A 22442-nucleotide genomic window follows, 5' to 3' on the forward strand; every position below is an offset into this window, starting at 1 on the left:
CGTGTGTGTCAGAGCCGTGTCGGAGAAGCCTACCAGACCAGGGGCTCCCCGCTTCCGTGTAGTTTACTACGGGTCTGTAGGAAGTGGTGGCTGAAGAGGGCTCGAGGAAGCTGGTGAACAAGTGGCTGGGGGCAGGAGGGGGTGCGCTGGGCACGGGGTTGTTACAGGCTGTGGCCTACTCAGAAGCAGCAGGCAGAGGAACTGCCGTTACCGTCCACCTGGCCGTTACCAAACAGCGACTAACAAATAGTGTTATGGCTAATGCTAAAAAAAAGAGGCCTGAAGCTTTAATTCTGGCTGTGCCTCTCCTCATGGGGAACAAGAAGCCGTGGTAAACCGAATGCTTCTACGTCGAATGGTTTCATCAAGGCAAATTTCACAGGGTGGAAGGGCGTCTTCACGGACCTCTTCTAAAGAAGAGTGACTGGGGGGAAATCAGAGGTGGGTTGAGATGCTCAGGGTACGAGCGTGGAGCTGTCAGAGGTGTATGAGGATGGTGGCCACCACAGCAACGTTGTGAGTGAGGTAGAGAATTGCTGGGCAGCAAGAGTGGATGAGGAACAGGTGGAAAGCAGAAAATGGATAATCTGATGAGAGATCGGGGGATAAATTTCAAAGTGTTGACAGCTATGGACTAACAGATCACCAAGAGCTAGTGATCTAGATGCAAATCTATAGTTCTGCATTGACAGAACTGAGACCAAACACTAAGACAGCTGCATGGATGGACAGGAATTTAAGTGACCCAGCAGTTGCAAGGACTAACAGAACAGAACAACACACACAGTGGGGATGGGGAAGGTGGTGGGACAAAGCGCATGAAGAAATGAGGACCCTGATGACCAGGCTGCCAGCTCTCACTGGTAAAAGTAAACTACTGGGCCTGAGTAAACCCCGTGCTAGTGGCACAATGGGAGGTCATCTCCGAGACCATTCCAGCTAGCAGCTCTTCAGAAGGTGAAGAACAGCCATAGTCACTGTGGAAGAGTTATGAAATCTGGCTAATACCATTTGTGGGGGAAAATTGTTTAGGGTGGATTTGTGGTTTAGTAGTGCTGAAAATATGTTGCATGCAATGCCGTCCAGATGTGGAGAGCGCTTTATTATTTATTCCTGATCTGGAAAAAGTATGAATGAGAGTAAACATTGCCTGCTTCAGAAGAGATTTTGGCACAAGCTTCACACGGGCTTCTCAAGAAGGTATGAGAGGAGATTATAAAATGAAACATGGATGTTTATAATTGAAGAACATTCTCCCCAGGGAATCATATGACTTTTTTTTTTTTTTTTTTAATGAAAATTCAGTCAACTAGATATTTAGTTAGCCCAAGGAAATGTTTTCAGTTATCAATTAGACAGTATGTGTGTTCTGTTGCTTGAAGATGCCATATCTTAAAATGAATCAGGATGCTGGGTAATTATCACTTTACTCTTTATTAAAGTGCTGCTTTTCCTCCAGCAGTGGCTGTAACAGCTGTTCAGCCACATTCATTAACTTGTAGAGTAAAACTTTTTGTTTTAACCACAAATACTAGGATTAAGGTTACTTTTTTAAAGTTAGTTTTTCAGCTGAGGCTGGTCACTAGTGGTGTCCCCCAGGGCTCGGTACTGGGGCCGGTCCTCTTTAATATCTTTATCGATGATCTGGATGAGGGCGTCCAGTGCACCCTCAGTAAGTTTGCAGATGACACCAAGCTAAGTGCGTGTGTCGATCTGCTCGAGGGCAGGAAGGCTCTGCAGGAGGATCTGGATAGGCTGGACCGATGGGCTGAGGTCAACTGCATGAAGTTCAACAAGGCCAAGTGCCGGGTCCTGCACCTGGGGCGCAACAACCCCAAGCAGAGCTACAGGCTGGGAGATGAGTGGCTGGAAAGCTGCCTGGCAGAGAAGGACCTGGGAGTATTGGTGGATAGTCGGCTGAATATGAGCCAGCAGAGTGCTCAGGTGGCCAAGAAGGCCAACAGCATCCTGGCTTGTATAAGAAGCAGTGTGGCCAGCAGGTCTAGGGAAGAGATTGTCCCCCTGTACTCGGCTCTGGTGAGGCCGCACCTCGAGTACTGTGTTCAGTTTTGGGCCCCTCGCTACAGGAAGGACATGGACGTGCTCGAGCGAGTCCAGAGAAGGGCAACGAAGGTGGTGAGGGGTCTGGAGTACAAGTCTTCCGAGGAGCGGCTGAGGGAGCTGGGCTTGTTCAGCCTGGAGAAGAGGAGGCTCAGGGGCGACCTCATCGCTCTCTACAGTTACCTGAAAGGAGGCTGTAGAGAGGTGGGGGTTGGTCTATTCTCCCACGTGCCTAGTGACAGGACGAGGGGGAATGGGCGAAAGTTGCGACAGGGGAGTTTTAGGTTGGATGTTAGGAAGTACTTCTTTACCGAAAGGGTTATTAAGCATTGGAACGGGCTGCCCAGGGAGGTGGTGGAGTCACCATCCCTGGAGGTCTTTAAAAGACGTTTAGATGTAGAGCTTAGCGATATGGTTTAGTGGAGTACTTAGTGTTAGGTCGGAGGTTGGACTCGATGATCTTGAGGTCTCTTCCAACCTAGAAATCTGTGATACTGTGATACTGTGAAATTGGTAAAATGATGGCTTGATGCTAAACTGAATGCCTTTACACCACAGATGGTGATGTTGAAGGATTATATGTAAAGTATAAGAATTTGAGTAAATTCCCCAACCATAAGCAGATAATAGAACATTTTAAGAGTTGCATTAACATTAAATGTATTTCTGCTTTATTGCTAAAGTTTAACACCGTTTAAAAAGGTGGGTTTTTTTGTGTGTGTGTGTGTTTTGTTTTTTTTTTTTACTTAGAAAAGTTAAGGCTATTTAGAAAAGTCCAAGGGTACAAATCTTAAATTAATTGACATTGCTGAAAGAAGCAATCATGGAAGAGAATAGCTGAGGTGGAAAGGGACCTCTTGAATCATCTAGTCCATGCCCTCTGATCAAAGCAGGGTCCTCTAGAGCAGGGTGCTCAGAGCTGTGTCCAGTAGGGATTTGAGTATCTCCAAGAATACAGACTCCATAACCACTTCAGACATCCTCTTCCAGTGTGTGACCACCATCACAGTAAAAAAAAGTCCCTTCTTATGTTTAAGAGATATTGCATGTTTGTCAAACTTGTGCCTGTTGCCTCTTGCCCTCTCACCAGGCACTGCTTAGAAGTGTCTGGTCCCATCTTCTTCACTCCCCCATCAGGTGCTTACACGCTTTGGTACCATCCCCTTGAGCCTTCTGTGCTCCAGGCTGAACAGCCCCAGCTCTCCCAGCCCTTCCTCGTATGACAGGTGCTCCAGTCCCTTCATCATCCTTGTGGTCCTTTGCTGGACATGCTCCAAGTATGTACACATCTCTCTCGTACTGGGGAGCCCAGCACGGGATGCAGCACCCCAGAAGTGTCTCACCAATGCTGAGCAGGGGGAAAGATCACCTCTCTTGACCTGCTGGCAGTGTTCTGCTTAATGCAGCCCAGCGTAGCATTAGCCCTTTTTGCTGCAGGGACACCTTTCTGGCTCATGGCCAGCCTGGGGTGCACCAGGAACCCCAGGGCCCTTTCTGCCAAGCTGCTTTGCAGGTGGTCAGCCCCAGCACGTGCTGGTGCCTGGGGTTGTTCCTCCCTGGGAGCAGGACCTTGCGCTTCCCTTTGCTGAAGTTCATGAGAACAAGGACATTGAAGCAAGAAATTGTGGGACTCGCCAGAGCTCAGGTTTGTTTCTGATGTGGAAGTGGACAGAGTGTGTTGAATGTTAAAAGTAAAGGATCCACGTTTTGTTTCCCCTATGGTTAAGCCTCGTCATTCTGTAGACTGGCAAACTGGGAACTAGTCTGTCGAATTTCTAACCTTAGGCTTCCAAAATCAGATGTGGGTTTCTAAGCAAGAAGCTTGTCTGAAAGTGCTGGAAGTCCACAGGTCCCATTCCTTTAGGTGGAATTTGGAGCCGACCCATATTTGTTACTGTTGGGTCATTTGTAGATGCAAAAGTAATCTGGTTTGAGTCTTAAATTTACACTCCTTTTTCTGCAAGCTTTTTCTTTTTTTAAAAAAAAAATAACTGGCTTATATGTGTTTATACCCAGATAGGCCAAACATAGTACAGCTTTTACAAAAGCTGAAGTCTCAACAATCCAGCTTCCCTGGCATTCACAGCCAGTGCTCGAAGGCAGTTTGACATGTTCAGTCCAAGCTAAGGTATTGTGCATGCAGTGAAAGGCCTCTCATTGTTCTTAACCTCAGTAGTGAAATAGCATCCAACAAGTGCAGGCAAGTTCTCCATTGTGTGTTTTCAGCTTAACTGAAGTTTGAAAATGGATAAACCTAATTGCAGCGTAGAAGAAAGGATTTTTAAAAAGACAGAGAAAGAGTAAAAAGGGTTATGAATATTCATCTTCTCAAGATTTAAGATTTTTTTTTTAAAGATATTGAGGCAGAAAATGTATGCTATTAAAAATGTATATTGATGTTAGATAATAGTAGGGCTAAACTTTTTTTCTGAGAATGTGCATTTTCAGAGAAAACTGTTCAATAGGGCTAAAAGAGGTCCCCTTTGCAGACTGGCCAAATGCACTGGGACAGTTTTTGGTAGTGTGTAATGAAGGACTTCCTGCTACTAGAGAAACTCTCATGCTAAAATGGCACAAAATCGCTAACAATCCCCGCTGAGTTCAAAGTCAGCCCGGGATGATGTAGGAACATGACGCATCAAAGCATTCCCTTTTGCCTGTTCCGAGTGATTTCAGTTAAAACCAAATTTCCTTCTTATGTCACAGTCTGTTTGCAAAAACAGCAAGTTTACAGACCGAGTCCAGTCAGCAGCGTTGCAAGCAAGTTGTATTTTTTGTCGTGTCTGCTTCAAGCAAAATCCCTGCTAGATGTTTATGAATCAAAACTGCCATAGATTAAAAGATACGCACGCGCCGAGCTACCCGAGGTCTGCTGTTTCTGTACGTTGTTTTGAAGGGCAACACAAAGCCCAAAGAACCAAGATGTCTTGGCATGATCATATACACTCAAGAAAATGTTGGCTGGAGTCAGAACTTGTTTTTAACTGTTGGGAAGTGGTATAGGGAAGAAGACGGGGAGCATACGGGGGATGGCTATCTTGCACAGACATTTGACTGACGCTGTGAAAAACCAAGTTCACGCACAGGAGGCACGACTTCACAGCTCCGCGTTTCACGTGGTGCTGTCAGCAAATCCTTCAGAAGGACTCAGCCCACAAATAGGCAGGTTTGCTGCTCACCAGCAATCCCACCCTAACACCATCTGGCGAAAACAAGAAGCCCTGGGAGTCGTTTGTGCAAGTGGGTTCGGCAAACAGGCTGTACTCTCACCTGGAGTTCCTGCAAAACGCTTCCCGGCGTCATTTTGTCAAAAGAAAATGAGGAAAGGGAAAGTATCTGCAAGAACTTTGGTACTATAAAAAGCATATTCTTATGCAAATATGCAGCCTCATATTTGAATCAGTCTCTTCTTACTCCATGAATTTTTGCTTAAATGAGTTTTACAATCCCTAGGCAAAGGCAACTGTCTATTTTCTTCAAGTTTTGAAATTGTATATTTTTTAGCATACATTTTGTTTAATTTCATTTTATTCTCTAAAAGCAGGGGTTATCCTAGATTTATCTTAGATTGAGATCAATATGATTCAGACATCCCGGGACCTTTTTGGCCACACCTGGCAGAGGGTGCAGAAAACTGTATGGGTCTGAGGTTCTGTATCGAGCGTTTTATTGTCTTTTAATTTCCCCAAAACTGCACTTTGTGGAACAGGTGAATGAATGCCTTGTTTTTGCATAAAACACCAAAAACCAGCTGATGCATTGCAGGGAACAGAGGGACTTCACTTCATCATAAAATAGGTTTTAGCAAAGGATTTTTAATAGACTTTTAAAGACTTTTCATGTTGTCTAAAATTTCATGTCTTCCTTTTCTTAATTGAATTTGCCTACCAGAATAAACTCCAGGGAATATATATTGAAACCCTCCTGTTTTTTAACGACATGGGAAGTTCATCTTTGGCCAGTAGTTTTGTTTTTATTTTTCTGCTCCCAGATTCACTGCTAGCAATTAAATCCAAGTTTAGCTGTAAATGAACACGACTCATCCTCTAGATGAGAGTCGAGGAATCTACACGTCTCGCTTGTTATTGTTTTACTTGCTTTTTAATATTTCAAGATTTGTCTTGTATATGAAAATAGTCGGTAGGAGAAGCACGGTGCTTTTCCAGAATCGTCCAGCTTTTCATCAGCATTGACCATAAAAGTCACTGTTAACAGAAGTGGCTGCTGATCTTTGGAAAGTATTGAATTTTTTAGTGAATGTTGATTTGAATGCTTGTGGGAATTGCCTTTTTTTTATTCTCATATTGCCAATATTTTGGAGCAGTTGCCAGTTTATGAGAGAAAATTTGAAAAAGTTTAAGAAAATCAGCAGGCTGGAAAACACTAGAAAAAGAAGTAGAGGACAAACAGTATGATGGGAGGGTTTGGATTTGTTTTAGATCTGACTACCCAGTATTGCTCTAATGCTTCTCTGAATCAGTCATTTTAATTGAATTCAGTGGCAGGAAAATTAAGCTAAGTGCTCTTGGAGATAACCCCGCTACTCTCCACATATTTGAAGTTCTCTAATCAGAAGAGCAGTTTAAATATTTTTAAGTTTACTGACTTAATCACACAGTGTTCCAATACAGTGTCAGATACAATCAAGAACAAGGAACTACATCTGATCCCATATAAAAACCCAGGGATATCAGATGCATTACTTCCTCCAAGAGAAATCGCCTACCTGAGAATATTTCTGCATGTATTGGGTTAAAGGTGAATTTATAAATGAAGTGTGGTTGCTGAAATCCCTGTAGAAAAGTTCACAAAATATCAAATGCTCTATTGGAGTTCTTCATAGAAGTAGCAATGTTCTTTCTTTTCTTTCATAAAAAAATGATTTTCCAGATTTTATTGCAACTCATGTCTTGCTTAAAAGTCTATCTGCATGACTTGCTACCAAAGGTAGCACCTTTCAACCCTCCAAATCTTAAAACTGTGGCTAATCAGAAGGTTTATCATGACTGTGACAACATTCAGCGTTTATTGAAGAGCTGCAGCTTCTGAAGTCATGTGAAATTATGGGTTTTCAGTTTGCATTAAGCAATAAAAGAAGAAGTTTCTGTCCCTTCATGATCTGGAGAGAACAGCTTGGAAATGTGACTCTTAACAAGTGGAAAATCAGAAAGCAGATCAATCTCTCATACTGATTTTTCACCCAGTCTTATGATTTTGCAGAGGGGAGTCCGACTCTTGTCTGCTGCTGAGACTGACAATATTGTCAATATTCTCTGAGCTCTTGCAGTGTATTTTATTGTCAAGATCAGGGTCTCAGATTTTATAGAAAAATAAAACTATTAATAGATAAAATCAGGGTAGAAATATAGGGGGAAAAAAAGAGAATACTTCTAAAACTAATTGCATGTGTGTGCAAGAGCATCTATTTTCAAATATGCCCTGAAAGTCCCTTTTTTGCAGGATTATGAATATGCGTATGTGTCTGTGTGTGTACATGTAAGCAGACATATATATGTGTGTGTGTGCATGTTTGTGCTGATAAGTGGTCTTGCAGAAGAAGAGACAAACCTGCACGATCCTGCAGAAGGCTCTGTTAGATTTATCTCAAAGGCTTGGATGGCTCAGGCTGCTTAGTGCGTGTTTATGATTCCCGTCCTTTTGATTTTCAAGGCTTGGTTTCACATGATATATCCAAACTCGTCTCCTCCAGCCAGGAGAGAAAAGTACAGGGCAAAGTTTTTCTGTAATTATAGATGTAATAAACCACTTTTATATTTCTTCAGAAGCAGTTAGCTGAGAACACCCATAAGCTTAGATCCAGCAATCTACTATTTTAAGATTGCCCAGAGCAAGTTAATTTTAGGTTTAGTGCTTTGTAATTTAACTAGAGAACTGCACCTAAAATCTTAAGATTCAGTTTTGCAGACCTTAAGAAGATTTGCTTCTTCAAGTTTGTTATTATTTATAGTCAAAGTGCGTTTAATAATTTGCCGTGTGCACAAAGCTAGCGCTGCAATCCCACTTTAGCTAATGGGGGTTGACAGCGTTTTTGTTTTTTCTCCTCGGGTGTTTTAGAGACACTGTATTGTGATCTTGCTCTGATCTTAATGAGATCCAGCCGGGAGTTAGAGGAGTAATACCCCCTCCACACACACACACACACACACACGCGTGCACACACCCCAGAAATGTCAGTGCAGTCGTTCTGTTGTTCAAAGCAGCGATTTTGGAAGTAGCCTGCAGCCTCTGGGAGTCTGGGGATTATTGCGAGGGGCTGGAGCGAGGCAACCGAGGACAGACAGCTTTTGGCAGCAGGCTTTGGCTCATTATACGGGGCCCGCACCTCCAGAGGGCATGTGTTGGAGGTCTGCACACCAGCACTGGAAAGCGACGCGATGTGTGTTAGGGAGAGCAGGAGCTAGGTGAGGGCAAGGGGAGCGCGGGCGATAGTGGGTGTAGGTGGCAGGCAGGGGATGCCCATATTGCTCAGTAGATGATCCCAGCTGGCCGGGATTTTTGTGCTTTGGGGAGAGAAGAGCCAATATCCGCCTCGTTCGCTTTGCTGCGATGGACAGCTACAGGTGACACAGCGAAATCCAGAGGAAAACATCCGTCCACAGCCCAAGATTTCTGCACTACTCTGATACCGTGGTCCAAATGCTCCCTACAGCCCTGCTTCCAGCATGAGTCCCATTTTTGAGAGCAGTCAGCTTCTAAGGACTCCTACAGGAGAAAGACGCGGGGAAGCACACAGCTTTCCAGTTCCGAGACTTCAGCAGCTGTTCCAGCCCATCCGAAATAGGTGCAAGTTATCTTTTTTCCAATTTGGATTTATTTAAGCACTTGAAGAGACTTGAGGAAGAGGCAGGGAGATGATTAACCCTTGCGTTTCATGCTTTTAGTGGTGTAGAAATACGAGTCGTGGCTGAGCAGCACATTAACGAGGCTGTTCCCAGCTTGACGTGGAAATCCAGCAGTTTTGTACCACTGGCGGTGGGGATGTCGTGCCGTCGAATTCAGCTGTCCTTGGTCACTTGGAAGCCTGTTTATCTAAAAGTGATTTTCTAAACAAAAAGATTGTGCAGGACTGGCTCTGACACTTGCCCTGCGCGGCACAGGCTTGCTTCAGCTGCCCGCGGTGCCTTTCAGACGGACAGCAGCCCAAAGGAAACTCTGGCTGGGTTTCCGTAGATCCAGTGAGACAGAAAAAAATGGGAGGAAAAAATGAGCAGGGCGAAGGCCTGAGTGTCTTTGACTGCATCTTACCATATTAAGTAGAGAAAAGTTTATGCCATTCAAGAAAAAAAAAAAAGGAAAATGTGTAAGGAAACACGTTTCAACAGCTAAAGATGAGTCAGCATACAGGAAGCTAACTCACATGACTGGCGAGTACAGTGAGATTATCGGTAAATCTTTTTTCATACTTTTCCTCTCCCCCTCCTCCCCTAAATTACAGGTTAACGACTCTGCTTTTAAAGACATACCCTGTGAGCTAAGCCTGAAGTGTGTCGCTTTCCTGGAACCCTGAATTTCCCTCGGTCCTGCAGCGAGGATGGCTCAGACCCCAGGAGTCGCTGAGACACAGAGCACCTCACCCGGGGGCTATGGGTTTTTTTTAAGCCCCAAACACTTTCTGAAGCTCACCTGCTAATCGTGAGGTTCAGGATACAGCAACTTTGATTTCACAGGGAGCATTTTCAAGGCCATCTTTTAAGCGCTGCTCAGAAAGGATTTTCAGCCCTCTTGGGCGTGAGTAGATAAGCAAAAAAGCACGACTGTAGGGCCTGGATTCACGGCATCTGTTGAGGCACCTAATATCAAGGATAACCACGCTTCTAATTTAGAAGCACCATCATTAATTTAGGGATCTAATGTAATTAAGGGTAATTAATAGTCATCATTAATTAAGGTGTAAATTAGGTGGGGTGAATCCAATTGTAAGGTCAGACTCTGGTTGATCCGATTTCTATCGGTGGCGAAGGAAAGAGCTCTCAAGAAGCTCTTCCAGCTCTCTTCCGAAGATCTCCCGTGATCTACCTTGCTTAGCGAGCGACGCCAAAAAGCAGCATCCCTACCTCTAGCCCTGCTTGCACCCGAGGTGAGTCGGAGAGAGCGGTTGGGTGTTTACCTGAGACGAAATGAGCTCACGTAGCGCCACAGAGCCAGCCTCCGGCTCGGACGTACCCAGCTGCGCGGAGAGCCAGGCTGATCAGCCCCGGGGGCTGAGCTGCACGATCCCACAAGAAGTGGTTCTGCCTCTCCTCGCCCCAGCCCAGAAGCCACGCAGATTGCAGCTCAGATGGAAGGGGAGGGTTTGTGCTGCTTTGTGGGAGCTGTTGTGAAGACGGTAGGAAAACGTTGGGCTCCCAGGCTGTCAGTCTGGCATCTTTCACAAGAGCTGGTCTTTTACTGGGGAGGTGGGGAGCTGTTTTGGTTTGTGTTTTTTTTTTTGCGTGTGGTTTTTTTTTCTGTCCTTCTTCAGGGTTGCAATATACTTGGTAGAACGGATGGAGGCACATGCACTGGCAAGCCTCAGCGCTAATCCTCATGGGATGCCCAACTGCCTCGCTTCCTGAGTACACCGTGTTCATCGGCGTAGGCTGACAGTGATGCAACGCCAGCCAACACCCCGCGTGGTTAATGTGCTAGACATAACTTGACTCCAGGAATGACTAAAGCCAAATCTGCTTTAACTTTTCTCCTTCCTCATTTGCACTTATTCACCTGGATTTCGTGCCCGTGATGCAAGGTTGTAGAGTCAGAGCACAGCTCAGGAAGGGAAGGTGCGCCTTCCTCCTCTGTTCCTCCAGACAGGCCTGAAGTGGGAACATGGAGAAGGCAAAACTTCTCCTCCTCTAAAGGAGATGCATCAATGCAGAGCAGTAGATACACAACAACGTCTGTCAGGCTGCTCAAGCAAAGCTCCCAGTGACTTTGAGTTCAGGCTCAGAATCTTTTTAATGTTCACTGATGGGGATTTCCAAGGGGGGGATCCTAATACCACAGCGTTAAGCCCTTAATAGGCACTTATTTCAGTGGCCCGACTTTCAAGGTAACAACACTCAGCTCTTTCCACTCAAGTTTCTCTGCAGATGCTTGAATCTGGTAGGAGCTGTTGTGGGTTCAGCATTCTTTAAAAAAGAACGGGGGGAAAAAGATTCTGTTTTGCATTGGCAAAGCACAAAATGATGATTTCTACTCACCTCCAAGCAAAGGGTAATAGCGGATGTTATGTTCCTCTAATCTCGCTGATGACTATTTTTACAAAACAGACTACAGTACATTTACTAGTACATGATGAAGGGGCATAAATAATTTAAACAACAGTTGTCAAAATAAATGAGCAAAGTGCATTTTGTGATAAATTACACTTGCTTTTTTAATGTGTTTCTAACTTAGTTGAAAAATTCAGTAATTTGCAATGGATCTCCCAATCATTAAAGTGAATTAGCAAGACTCTACTCCCTTAAGCCATAATTCTAATCTTAACTGGAAAGGAAATATTTAGTATTATTTTGCAAGGGTTCCTCCTTAATATTCTTTTACAGCCACAATCTTACAGCGTAATGTAAGTTATGTATGTGTCCTGGTGACTTGGATTTTAGAGCGGAAAGCTGATTATGAGCAGTAAAGAATTTCAGCTCGCACAGAGGATATAATTGTTTTACAGAGGATTGAAAGACAATTCATATTGCTGGCTGCTTCAGCCTTTCCATTGGTATGCGAGTGCTAACAGAATTTGTACTTGCTTAAGGAGTACGTAATGGGAAGTTATTCTTTAAAAGTCTAATATCAACATTAATGTACACACAGAGCATTCATCTGCTTAATTTGTCTGCTTGCTTGTGTTTAGGTTATACGTTACATGAAACTTCATTGTTGTGGGACTTTTATATATATGTGTGTGTATATATATATATATTCACACACATCTAAGCTTGCTCTCCTTTATAGTTATGCAGAGCTGTTTTTGCACTTCCTTTCTCCTGAAGACAAAGAGGCTGCCACAGTTGAGCATCCTTGCAAATCAGAAGTGAAGTCATTTTTCTGTACCACTCTGTGGGCACAGGAAAAAAAAAAAAGAAAAAAAAAAACAACAAACACAGCAGAAAACTCACAGAAATTGGCAGCAGGCTTCAGGTGCCCTAGTAATAATTGAAAGCATTGTTTTAAAGCATTTGATTTGCAAGGAGTTATGGAGATGATGTTACGTTTTTAAAATAAATCATCCCTGATTAAGTATCAGTGCTTGTCCATTTCAGTCTTACCTTGAAAGCAAAGAGCAAATTTCCCATAAGCATTACTCAGAATACGGAGAGACAAAACAGAAACACTTAAATGCAGACTTTTAGGGGCAAGTCTGGCATGCATCGTGACACACAATGGAAGGACTGGAATAGTGAAAAATATTTTTGTTTGGAGCTGCTGGCAGTGTGGGTGTGTGCAGTAATAAGTGTCAACACAAAGAAACAAGAAAAATGATGATAGCCACATAAATAAATAAATAAATAAATAAATAAATGGCTTTGTTGATGAGGAGTGTTCTCCCGACTCATCCCCAATTGGCCAGATGTGACTATCGACGTGAGTGACAATGTCCATCTCATAGGTACAGGTGACATCAGAAGGGCTGAAATTTTTTGTCCTGGTTCCAGCCATTTCATCTTGGACATCAGTGACTCAAATTGGGGCACATCATCAGGATTAGAAACACCTTTGTGTGGGGGAATAAACCTCAAAAAGTAGTCTTTAATTTAAAAATACAAATGGGATCTTCCCCAGTGTAAATACCCTACCTTGAAATTGAACTTCGTGTTTCTACTGGAGTGATAGATTGGTTGTTTATATAATTCGATTTCATATTTGATATTAAAAGGTTGAAAGTTTGCAGACTGTTCTGAAAATGTGACATGGGAGAAAGGCGTCTGATGACACTAGGAACCAGCTACTGGCTGACCCCTGATGCAGCAGGGTTACAGCTGTCACCCAAAGGTGATGCTCTCAGGTCCCCAGGAGGTGCTGGAGGATGCTCATTCCTCACTCATAGTCCATGTGTATACACGAACACATTGTCGTGTGTAAGTTTTCACCCTTTCTTACATTAAGCAACTCCTGTAGGGTGGGGAGGCAATACCATGAGGTCCCAAAGGCTGTAGGGATTGGGAGCTACTATCCATTTAGGATGAATATTGCTTCTGGGCAATGAAAGCTTTGTTAGTCCCTGGGAGAACAGACCTAGGTGATTTGCTCTGCAGTCACAGAGGAGTACTTAGCAGTTCACAGATAGTTGGTGTCAAACCTTCACAGGCTTTTATTTAGAGGAAGCAGAAGTCCAAGAATCACGGCAGCTATCTGGAATTAACAAGGTTACTGGTCGACAGGGGACAACTTACATTCCGGTCCTCCAGATCCTTTTTTCTGGTCCTTAAAATCTCTAATGAATGTTCTAATGTAATTCGCAGCCAGCACCAGAATTAGCAGTGATTTGTGGTGTCTCGGAGTTAAGTAAAGGGTCTTGGCCGTTCCCAGCAAAGTCAGTAATTCTGCTGCCGTGCAGAGAAGTGAGCACCGGCCAAGCTACAATCAGAACCCTCCATAGAGATGACCCGGGGAGACTGTTTTTCACCTTTCTAGTGGTTGCCATGGTGCACGATCTTCAAAAGGCAAAGTTTCCAAACTCTCTGCCTCTCACAATCAGATCCTTTAAAACATTTTTAGAGTGTGTTATTACTCATCAGTATGTAAAAGCGGCACCACCTTGCTCAAAAAAAAATCTGTTCCCTCTGTGTACTCAGATTTGTGCTTGCAGCTTTGGTTAGCTAAAATAGTTTTGTTGCTTTTTTTTCCCCTTTGGCTCTGTAGAAGCAGCGCAGTTCACATTTCACCTACCCACTTGTTAACCGAGGTCTGGATTCACCCCATCTACCTCCAGGTACCTCTCGGGTTTCCCTGAGCCCCGCTGTGATCAGCTGAGGCAGTGATGGGCTGGGGCTGGGGACAGGAGACCCGCGGCCACCTCCCTCCCCTGAATTAACCTACAGATTTAATCTAGGTGACGGCAGGAGGTGTCTGAAGGTGCTTGAATGAATCCAGGCCACGCTTCCATTTGCGAGTCCTTTGTTGGTACAGCGGCCAAGCATCGTGAGTCTGGTAGGCAGGCTGTGGGCTGAATGTGATATAACTAATGTAACTAATTTTGTGTGGTGGGGAAGCCGAGATTTTCAACGGTTTCTGTCGCCTTCAGTGGTAGTTTTGGCTTAGGCTTTGGTAGATGACTCAGGAAGAGTCATCTGTGGTTGGTGGTTTCAGAAGAGATCCAGATCCTTACCACAGATTTTAAAGAACGTTTGGAGAAATTCGGTTAAGTTCTGGGTGTCAGGAGTGCAGAAGACTGTATCCTAGCTTTTGGCTTTAACGAGGAAGGTTTTCAAGCTTCCCAAAACCCTGTTAGAGGCTGCTACAAAGGTTTTGGAAACCGAATCTCAGACATGGCGAGAAAGCGAGATCTCAGAACTTCCTTTCGTGTTATGTTAGATCAGGAGAGCTGGAGTTGTGCAGAGATATTAGCCACTCAATCATGAGCTCCTATCTTCGACACTTGTCCTGCAGGCAGTCTGCTCGCTGGGAATAGGGGTCATTTTCTTTAAAGGTCATTGCAAATGATATCTCAGCATGGCGGGATGGGTGAGTGCTGTTGGTAGTGCTGCTGGATCTGCACAATGTAGGTATCGCAATAGATTTAGTGATATGTATGTATGTGTTTCTCATTATATTTTAGCTGGGGTTGTTGGGAAACGTATCTTGTCTAGATTCTAGGCACAGCTCCTGTCTGTATTTTGCATTTATGGTATAGAAAGAGTTTAAAAAGTGTTGTGCGTGTTTACGAGCACCGCCTGTTGTCGCAGCAGAGGTGATGGCTTAGTGACAGACGTGGTGAGCTCCTTTGTTTGGGGGCAAATGTGTGTGCACGTCCGCAGTTGGTTTGTAAAACAGGCTTGGATGAGCAGCGCTCCATAAAAGCAACGCAATCACTGTCCATTAAAATGTGTTTTAAAAGATCATATGTATATATATCTCCAGGCTTTCACTTCTGTATGTTCTACTTTAACTCTAAATCAGTATCATTAATGAAACTGAATAGTCTGCTGTTAGCTGACAATGTGTTTATTGAGTATCTGAATTTAAATACCAGGACTATAACTGCAGTGCATATTTTTCCCATGTAGTTTCTTTACAAATGGCCTCTGTCCCATTCCTCTAATCCCCACCTCTGTGATTACAAAATAGCCAGGTTACATAAAAACAACTAAATTACATATTTGCATACAGTACTGCTGTGGCTCCGTGGAAGCCATTTTGGGCTGTTCAACGCTTGCATTTTATTTCATTGAAATGGCTTGTTATTTCACCAGCAGTGCTGCAGAGTTGTTCCAGGCTTTTGCTTGAAAACGTTTTTTTCATTATTCTACTCTAATTACTGCAAATGAAGTAAACAATATTTAGTTAAAAAAATAATAAAAAACAATAAAAGAAAGTACTGCTAATGTAGTTCTTCCTGCCATTTAGACCTCTGGAATTTTTTTTTAAGTTGAATTTCAAAGTCTTTGGGGAGAAACCAGCCTTTAGTTAAGTGTTTGAATAGCACAGTGGGACCCTGATTCATGGCTGGGCACTGACAAAATAACACGACTGAAAATAGCTTCAGGATTGGGCCCTCCCTCCAGTAGCAAAAGAAAAGTCAGAGAATGCATAATTTGAACAAATGTTCTGGCTGTTGCCAGTGGGTCTGCTGTCCCTATTGTTATTTAAAAACAGAATTAGCCGTGCCTGTTATCTATAGCGCTATCTCTCCATTCGCAGGCTGCTGGCTTCATTCCTTATTACCTTTCTAAATTGAGTTAGACGTCAATGTTCTTTGGAAGACCACAGTCAGCATTCGGGGAGACACAAGATGTGACTCCGTCTTACGAATCCTCCGGCTGCAAAGCTGGCTTAGGATGTTCCTGCGCTGCCTGCAGCCGTTCTTCCCCACTCCCTGCCAAGGCCGCTGTGGCTGTGGTTGGAGCTCTAAAGCAGATCAGTGAAATGAGTTGGTTTAAAACCAGTATTGCTCTTCGGTCTTGTTTTCCACGCGGGTGTGTTTCACGGATCCATTGTACTGTGCAGCCAGCTGGGCCCAGCAGAGGGGCAGTGGTGCCTGCTGGAAGGAAAAGCTCGAGGACCGTGACTGTCTCCACTGTTGCGTGATTCATCTCGTGGAATTGCACTCCCAGAGTTGTCTGTGTGCTGGAAGCAGAGCCACGGTCTTCCCTTCACAGACAGAAGGGGAAAAACTTACTTTCCAGAAAAGTGCAAAACCATGGGATCACTTTTTTGTATAGCAGAATCAGAAGTTTTACCTTTTTACTGGAGATGTCACTTATTTACTGGTTAAAATTTTGAGAATTTGAATCAAAAGCAAAAAGCTTTTTTTAAAAAAAAAATCTTTTTTAAAAAAAGATTTTTATTTTTTTTGCTTTCTACATAAAGCCAGTAGTATCTGCAAGACGAAAATCCAAAATGGACAGATTTCCTTAGCCTCTAACTGATGATCAGGGTGGGTTTATAGCAGTGGATTTAGAAGTGCTCACTGGAGTGGCCTGGTCGGTGTAATAACTGAACAAATTCCATGTGCAATAAAGAAACACCTTTCAACTGCATCAGAAGATGTAATTTCCTGAGATCATCCTGGTCCTACTTAGATTTGGAAAGAACTTCTAATCCCGAATGTGGGCCAAGAGGATGAAGGCAGAGTTCTTGTTGGCAGGCTGTGCTCCAGTGATCAGAGATGAATCTGGGCTGCTCTATTAGGGCCACTGATACAGTAATCTCATGGGAGCCTCCGCAAAGTTGGTAAAAGTGTGAGCTGTAGCAGCACGTTGTAGTTACGCCCTGATGAGGTGAGATCATTTCCCTTTGTAATCTCAGAATTGAAAGTAGAATTAAATGGCGGTGTCATTAAGAAGTTGATATTTAACATGTTTACAGCTCTCTCAGAGATCTCCAGTTCTCACACCCTTTGGACCAAAGTCCAGACTCCTGAAATACGGGACTTTTTCAGAGAAAACCCCGTTGTTAGTGTGGCGAACCAAGTAGCAGTTTCTGAAAGTCTTGCACCTGAATGAAACACTGGCTTTCTGACAAGGGTGCTGTTTAGTTGTTTTGTGATCTCTGCAATGTCATAGCTTTTTTTTTTTTTTTCTTTTTTTCACTTTGGCGTTTTATCAGTAAAATGGTTAAATACAACGTCTCAGGAACCTAGGTTCATCTTGCTAAAATACCAGGGTAAGGGTCCCCCTCGCTAACCAGCCTCCAGCCTCCGTTTCTTTACGTTGCACCCCGCCTGGTGCAGCCTAAGCAGGGATGAGCACTGAATACAAAATCCTCTAAGGGCGGGTTGGAGGTGACAGTGAACAGCCTAAAAAATGTCTTGGCGAAGGACGTTTTGTGTTTATTCTTGGGCAGTGTGTGATAGGGGCTGGGCTTGTAAAACAAATATGACAGGGCGGCTACCTGAGCAAGTTACTGCGAGGAAATGGGAAGATGGAGTGCGAGTGCTGAATGTGTGTTGCGTGCTCGTACTCAATGACAGGGCGCTAAGCTGCCGTGTGTTTTCCACAGGGTAAGGGCATGCACATGGACAGTTATAGCAGAGCATCTGTTCTGCTGTAAATCCGGACGCTGGTTACCTCGCAGTAATGTGTTCACGGAGGCATGCCCTTAATTATCCTAAATAGACAAATGCATGATGCAAACTGAAGATTTCAGACATATGGACATGCCAGAAGTTTCGAATCTCTTGTGGGTGAGGCTTTAGAAATGTCTTGAGGGGTTACCAGAACTTGTTGCAGCCCCAGATCTGCTTCTGAATGATTTGTCAGCACTTGTTCAGGATAAATATTAAAAGACTTGTAGGAATCATCAGAGAAAATTTTCACAAGTGACTTAGAAATCAAAGTCTTGCTGACTTCTAATGAGACTTTGGTGTGCAAATCATTTGGGTTTGTTGTTTTTTTGTTTTTTTTTTTTTGGAAAATCTGGTCCATCTTCTTTCTAGCCAAAATCTTTTTCATGCTCCAATGGCAGAAATTCCTCCTTCCTGCCTTCCTTGAAGCAAAAATGTAATTGGGATCTGTATTTTGCTGGCACTGGAAGAAAAATACCACATCCCATTAGATATTTTGAAGCACAGAAGTTTGTCTGTGCATGAATTGCGATAAACTGTTTGGCCTGAGATAAAATGGTGTAACTTCTCATCCATTTGCAAATTCCTATCAACCTAATTGCCTACCTTAGCTAAAATATGAGAAGTGTTTAATAATAAACAAAATATCATTTTTGTTTACTCTTGTTTTATATGCCCGTGCAGATTCCTTGACTATGATGTCGATTTGTTCATATATTGCTAGTAGAAATGGAAAGCAAATCAGTGGCAAATCGAAACAATTTGGCAGCATGGACACAATAAATTATCCAGCTGCAAAATGATACCAGTAATGCTGAGTAAATAATTTCTCTAAAAAACTTCGGTACTTTGTGGATTGTTTGCAGGAAGCATCTCATTATCTCAGCTGTGCGTATCAATTTCTAAGAAGATTATTTAGTGTGTAATTTCCCTGTCAAATTCCAATATCCAAGGCCTCGAAGGAATTTAGGGCTCTTATCCCTCCCTGGGATCTATATCATTCTTGATTTCAGTAGAAATGTAAGCATTAAACATGCTAATCCTGAACATTGTGGTACCTACATTTCACATGCTAATTGGAATTTGCAACAATCAAATTAAGCATTAAGTTGCAATTCCTGTCACCTCTCGTTTGCCATTTAATTGCTGGATTCCTACTCCGTGCTAATCATTTAGCTTTTCCGGATAATCAGTGAAGAGAGGACCTTCCAGAGGATCATTTATCCAATACGACAAGTAAGTAGGGTGGATCACTCCTCCAAGGGCCCTGTCTTTCCCCGCCGCTTGTCAAAGAGGCCTCGATAATTAGCTTAGACTGGTTGCCCGTCAAGAGGAGGTTAAAACGAATTTGTGCAAACACCAGGTGAACTTCAGAGCCAAGTGTGCGGGTGCTCTTACTTCTCATAGCTCAGCGAACACAGGGATGCATTCGCATGCCCCACTTCTGCCTGTGGCTCACATTTGGCCTGTGTTGCAGCCTGCAGTGTGGAAATACCCGGCTAGCTTCAGACTAACGCAGCTCAGCCAAATCATTGCCTCAGAAATCCATGCGTGCTTATTTATTTCCATCTCTAACCTTAAAGACCAGCTCCCAGGCAGGAAGGGGGTTGGCTTTTCTTGATGCTGTTCCACTTTGTGGAACAATTTTGGATTTACTCAGCTGGACAGCAGAGGGAAGCCTGCTGCTCCAGGACGTGGCAGGCAAGGCCTTCACCTTAACCACTTGGGCCGAGGCCCTGCTCCGCTGCGTATTTCACTGACGTGTACACGTCCTTGCTTGGCGTGCCCCAGCAAAGAATCTGCATGATAAGTGAAAATCTTTTTTCCCAATATGACATTTAGTCCAAAACCCCTCTGTTTTAAGTGTGGAGATGCCCTTCTGTCTGACTTTTAAAGGTCAATTTCTACCTGGTATTGAATTATTTTCTGCCACAAAGTACGTTGGTCCTGTCCTTGATTTACACCGGGTATGTCTACGCTGCAGCACCTGAGAGCCCTTCCAAGGCCAAACGCGAGATCTGGGAATGGCATGGGTTATCCTGGGAAGGAAAGCTGGGTTTGCAGGCAGCAAGGGGGACATGGAGTACTCCAACCCATCCTGTAATCTGCCCCAAAGAGCCCTCCTGAGGACCCCTTACAAACATAGACCCAAAGGACCCTTTAAGGACGTGGTTCGTATCGCTTAGTTTGGGAGGCAGGGGACATGACGCAAATCTGAATAATGTTTTGCTTGGGGTTGGCAGCAACCAAATATAGCAGTCACCTCCACAGAATACAGAAAAGCCACCGGTCTGAAACCATTTAAATATATTTGTGTGATCATATTTTCAGAATGTACTTGTGCCTGATGCAAAAGGAGAGAGAAAAATACGCAACTGCTTTGGATAGCCTCCTCACTAAAATAATAGGAAAGGGGCAAATCAGCGTAAAGCAGATTTTTGCAACCAAGCAGTCAGTTGCTGTGTGGAGCTGATTATTTCTCCCCAAAACCTCAACAACTGAACTTCTCAAACCTTCTTGAACACTGGCGAGGTATTCTTTGTTTCATACGTAGTATTTCATGAATGACTTCTTTACTTGTCTCTGTGATCAACACAGCCCATGTAATTTCAGGCCTGAGACTTGGGGCCTGACTTAAGAGCCTCTTTGATACAATCAGCCCATCCTTCATTTCTGAAGCGCTTCTGCAGAGGCAGTGACACTGGTATCTGGGGTCTCTGGTGGGTATACATCAAGATATAGTCTCAATAATCACCCAGGGACTCTTCAAAGGTGGTAAATCAGTCTGATCTCTGTAGTTCATTTTCCAGCCACCCAGACAGAAACATGAGCTTGATTTGCAGAGCAGCGAGCACGCTCCCCGTCACAGCATCAGCGACAGGCTGGAGGGAGACCTCTGCCTCAGGCAAGACCTGCCCCTGCTGCAGCACCTCCTTGGGCTTGGTCCTGCAGCTGGAAGAATTAGACATGGGGATTTTATTTTATTTTATTTGTTTTGTTTTGTTTTGTTTCGTTTTATTTTATTTTATTTTATTTTATTTTATTTTATTTTATTTTATTTTATTTTATTTTATTTTATTTTATTTTATTTTATTTATTTCAAGTGCATGTTGAGGATTCGGTATAGACGGTCAAACCCAGACTTTCTTTTGCATCTTTAGGGTCTTGCTTGTACAGCAATGCTGCCATGGAACACCCTTTGTGCCTAGCTAGGAGATGTAAAATAAGGTGATGTCTTTTCGTGGAGTATTTTGAAATTGAGGCATTTTGTTTGTGATGTGCTTGGGCAGTGTGTCCACTAGAAGATTCCGTGAATATAGCGATTATTCTCGGGACTGAATGTTGCACATTAAATGAGGTGGTGGGCCACGTGAACCACAAGGGTAAATAGGAGTACCAAATGGCACCGAAATCCTCTTTCTGTTCTTTCTCCTTTGGAGCTCAGAGCAATGCGAGGATTCTGGGGAAAACAATGATAATGTGATGTGATAATACAAGTAAAGGATGTATCATAATTCATTTATCCAAAGAGGTAAATAAAGCTGCTTGTTCAATGTACTGGGGGAGAGGCTGACTTTGTAGGCTTCATGATCTTTGTTTTTTTTTGTTTTGTTTTGTGGTAAATGTGTGTGTGCGCACGTGCAATCTCTGGTGGTTTTAGTAGGTTTAATTTTCCTTTTCACTTGGTTAATCATTTGAGAGAATGAAAACTGAGTTAAAACTTTCATTTCAGGGAACCTTACAGTGAATATCTCCCCAAAGGTGGGTAGTTTGTTCCACCTATTAATCCTGCATAAGCTCTGCAAAGGCAGTGGGGGATCTGTAGCTCCAGAGAGTTTCCAAACCCTTTTGCTATAACACTTTGATTTTTCTAGTGAAGTCTTTAGTTTCCTCTGATTATGCTTCATAACTTAATACATATTTTGCTGAAGGTCCTCAGGCAAGTAATACAGCGACATAATGGACAGAACTATATTTCCAAATGCTGCCGCACAGTTTTTAACAGGATGGGTTTGAAAGTGTCCTGCAGAAGCTGCAGAACAAATGCAAGGGCACGTTCCAGGTGATGGTCAGAGCAGCCACCAAACCACTGCAGGCCACCGCAGACTGTGTGGCTGAGCACCTTATTTGCATGCTGAGGATACCACTTAAGGCCATATCTTTTTTTTTTTTTTTTTTTTTAAGTTCACTCAGTTTGCACAGTTCCTGGTGCTTTATATTAAAACCCAGTGTCTCGAGACAAAAGCAATGCAGATGCAGAGTTTCAAGATGTAGTGCAGATGGCTATTTCGAGCCACGGTGTGTGGAAGCCTATTCATCTGTGACAACCTTTTTCACTTCCTGCAGAGCACCCCACAAGGACTTGTGAGATCAGGAACTGATTACAGGCAGGCAGCGAGAGATGTGCATGCTAGGGTATGAAGTCGGCAATCTCCTGTGCACTTGCAGCTCCAGACAGCACCAGCTCAAACTTCCAGACTCCTTAGCAGCACGTTCCTTTAAATCTTTCTGTTTGCTATAATTTGAGCCTCTAGAGAAGGATGCTGGTGGACAGCCAGTTGACTGCTCACGTCGATGGGTGAGTTTGCAGTAGATCAAGAGAATTCTTTGAAAGTAGCTGTAAACACTAAGGAAGTGGTTGCTTGCACTTTTTCAA

At 43.5% G+C, this 22442-nt stretch overlaps 1 protein-coding gene across 5 annotated transcripts in view; it reads left to right on the top strand.

Annotated features, from left to right (window-relative positions):
* The window catches only part of SAMD12 (sterile alpha motif domain containing 12), a 175201-nt gene that overhangs the window by 137295 nt on the left and 15464 nt on the right, over positions 1-22442 (top strand). For 2 of the 5 annotated variants that reach the window (XR_014579561.1, XR_014579562.1), the window contains one exon: positions 22133-22364. The exons of the other annotated variants lie outside the window; for them this stretch is intronic. The gene's annotated coding sequence lies outside the window, so the exon portion shown is untranslated. The remainder of the gene's footprint in view (positions 1-22132; positions 22365-22442) is intronic. 5 annotated transcript variants of the gene reach the window in all.

This window comes from Anser anser (assembly GCF_964211835.1).
Source record: "Anser anser genome assembly, chromosome: 2".
NCBI classification, from domain to species: domain Eukaryota; kingdom Metazoa; phylum Chordata; class Aves; order Anseriformes; family Anatidae; genus Anser; species Anser anser.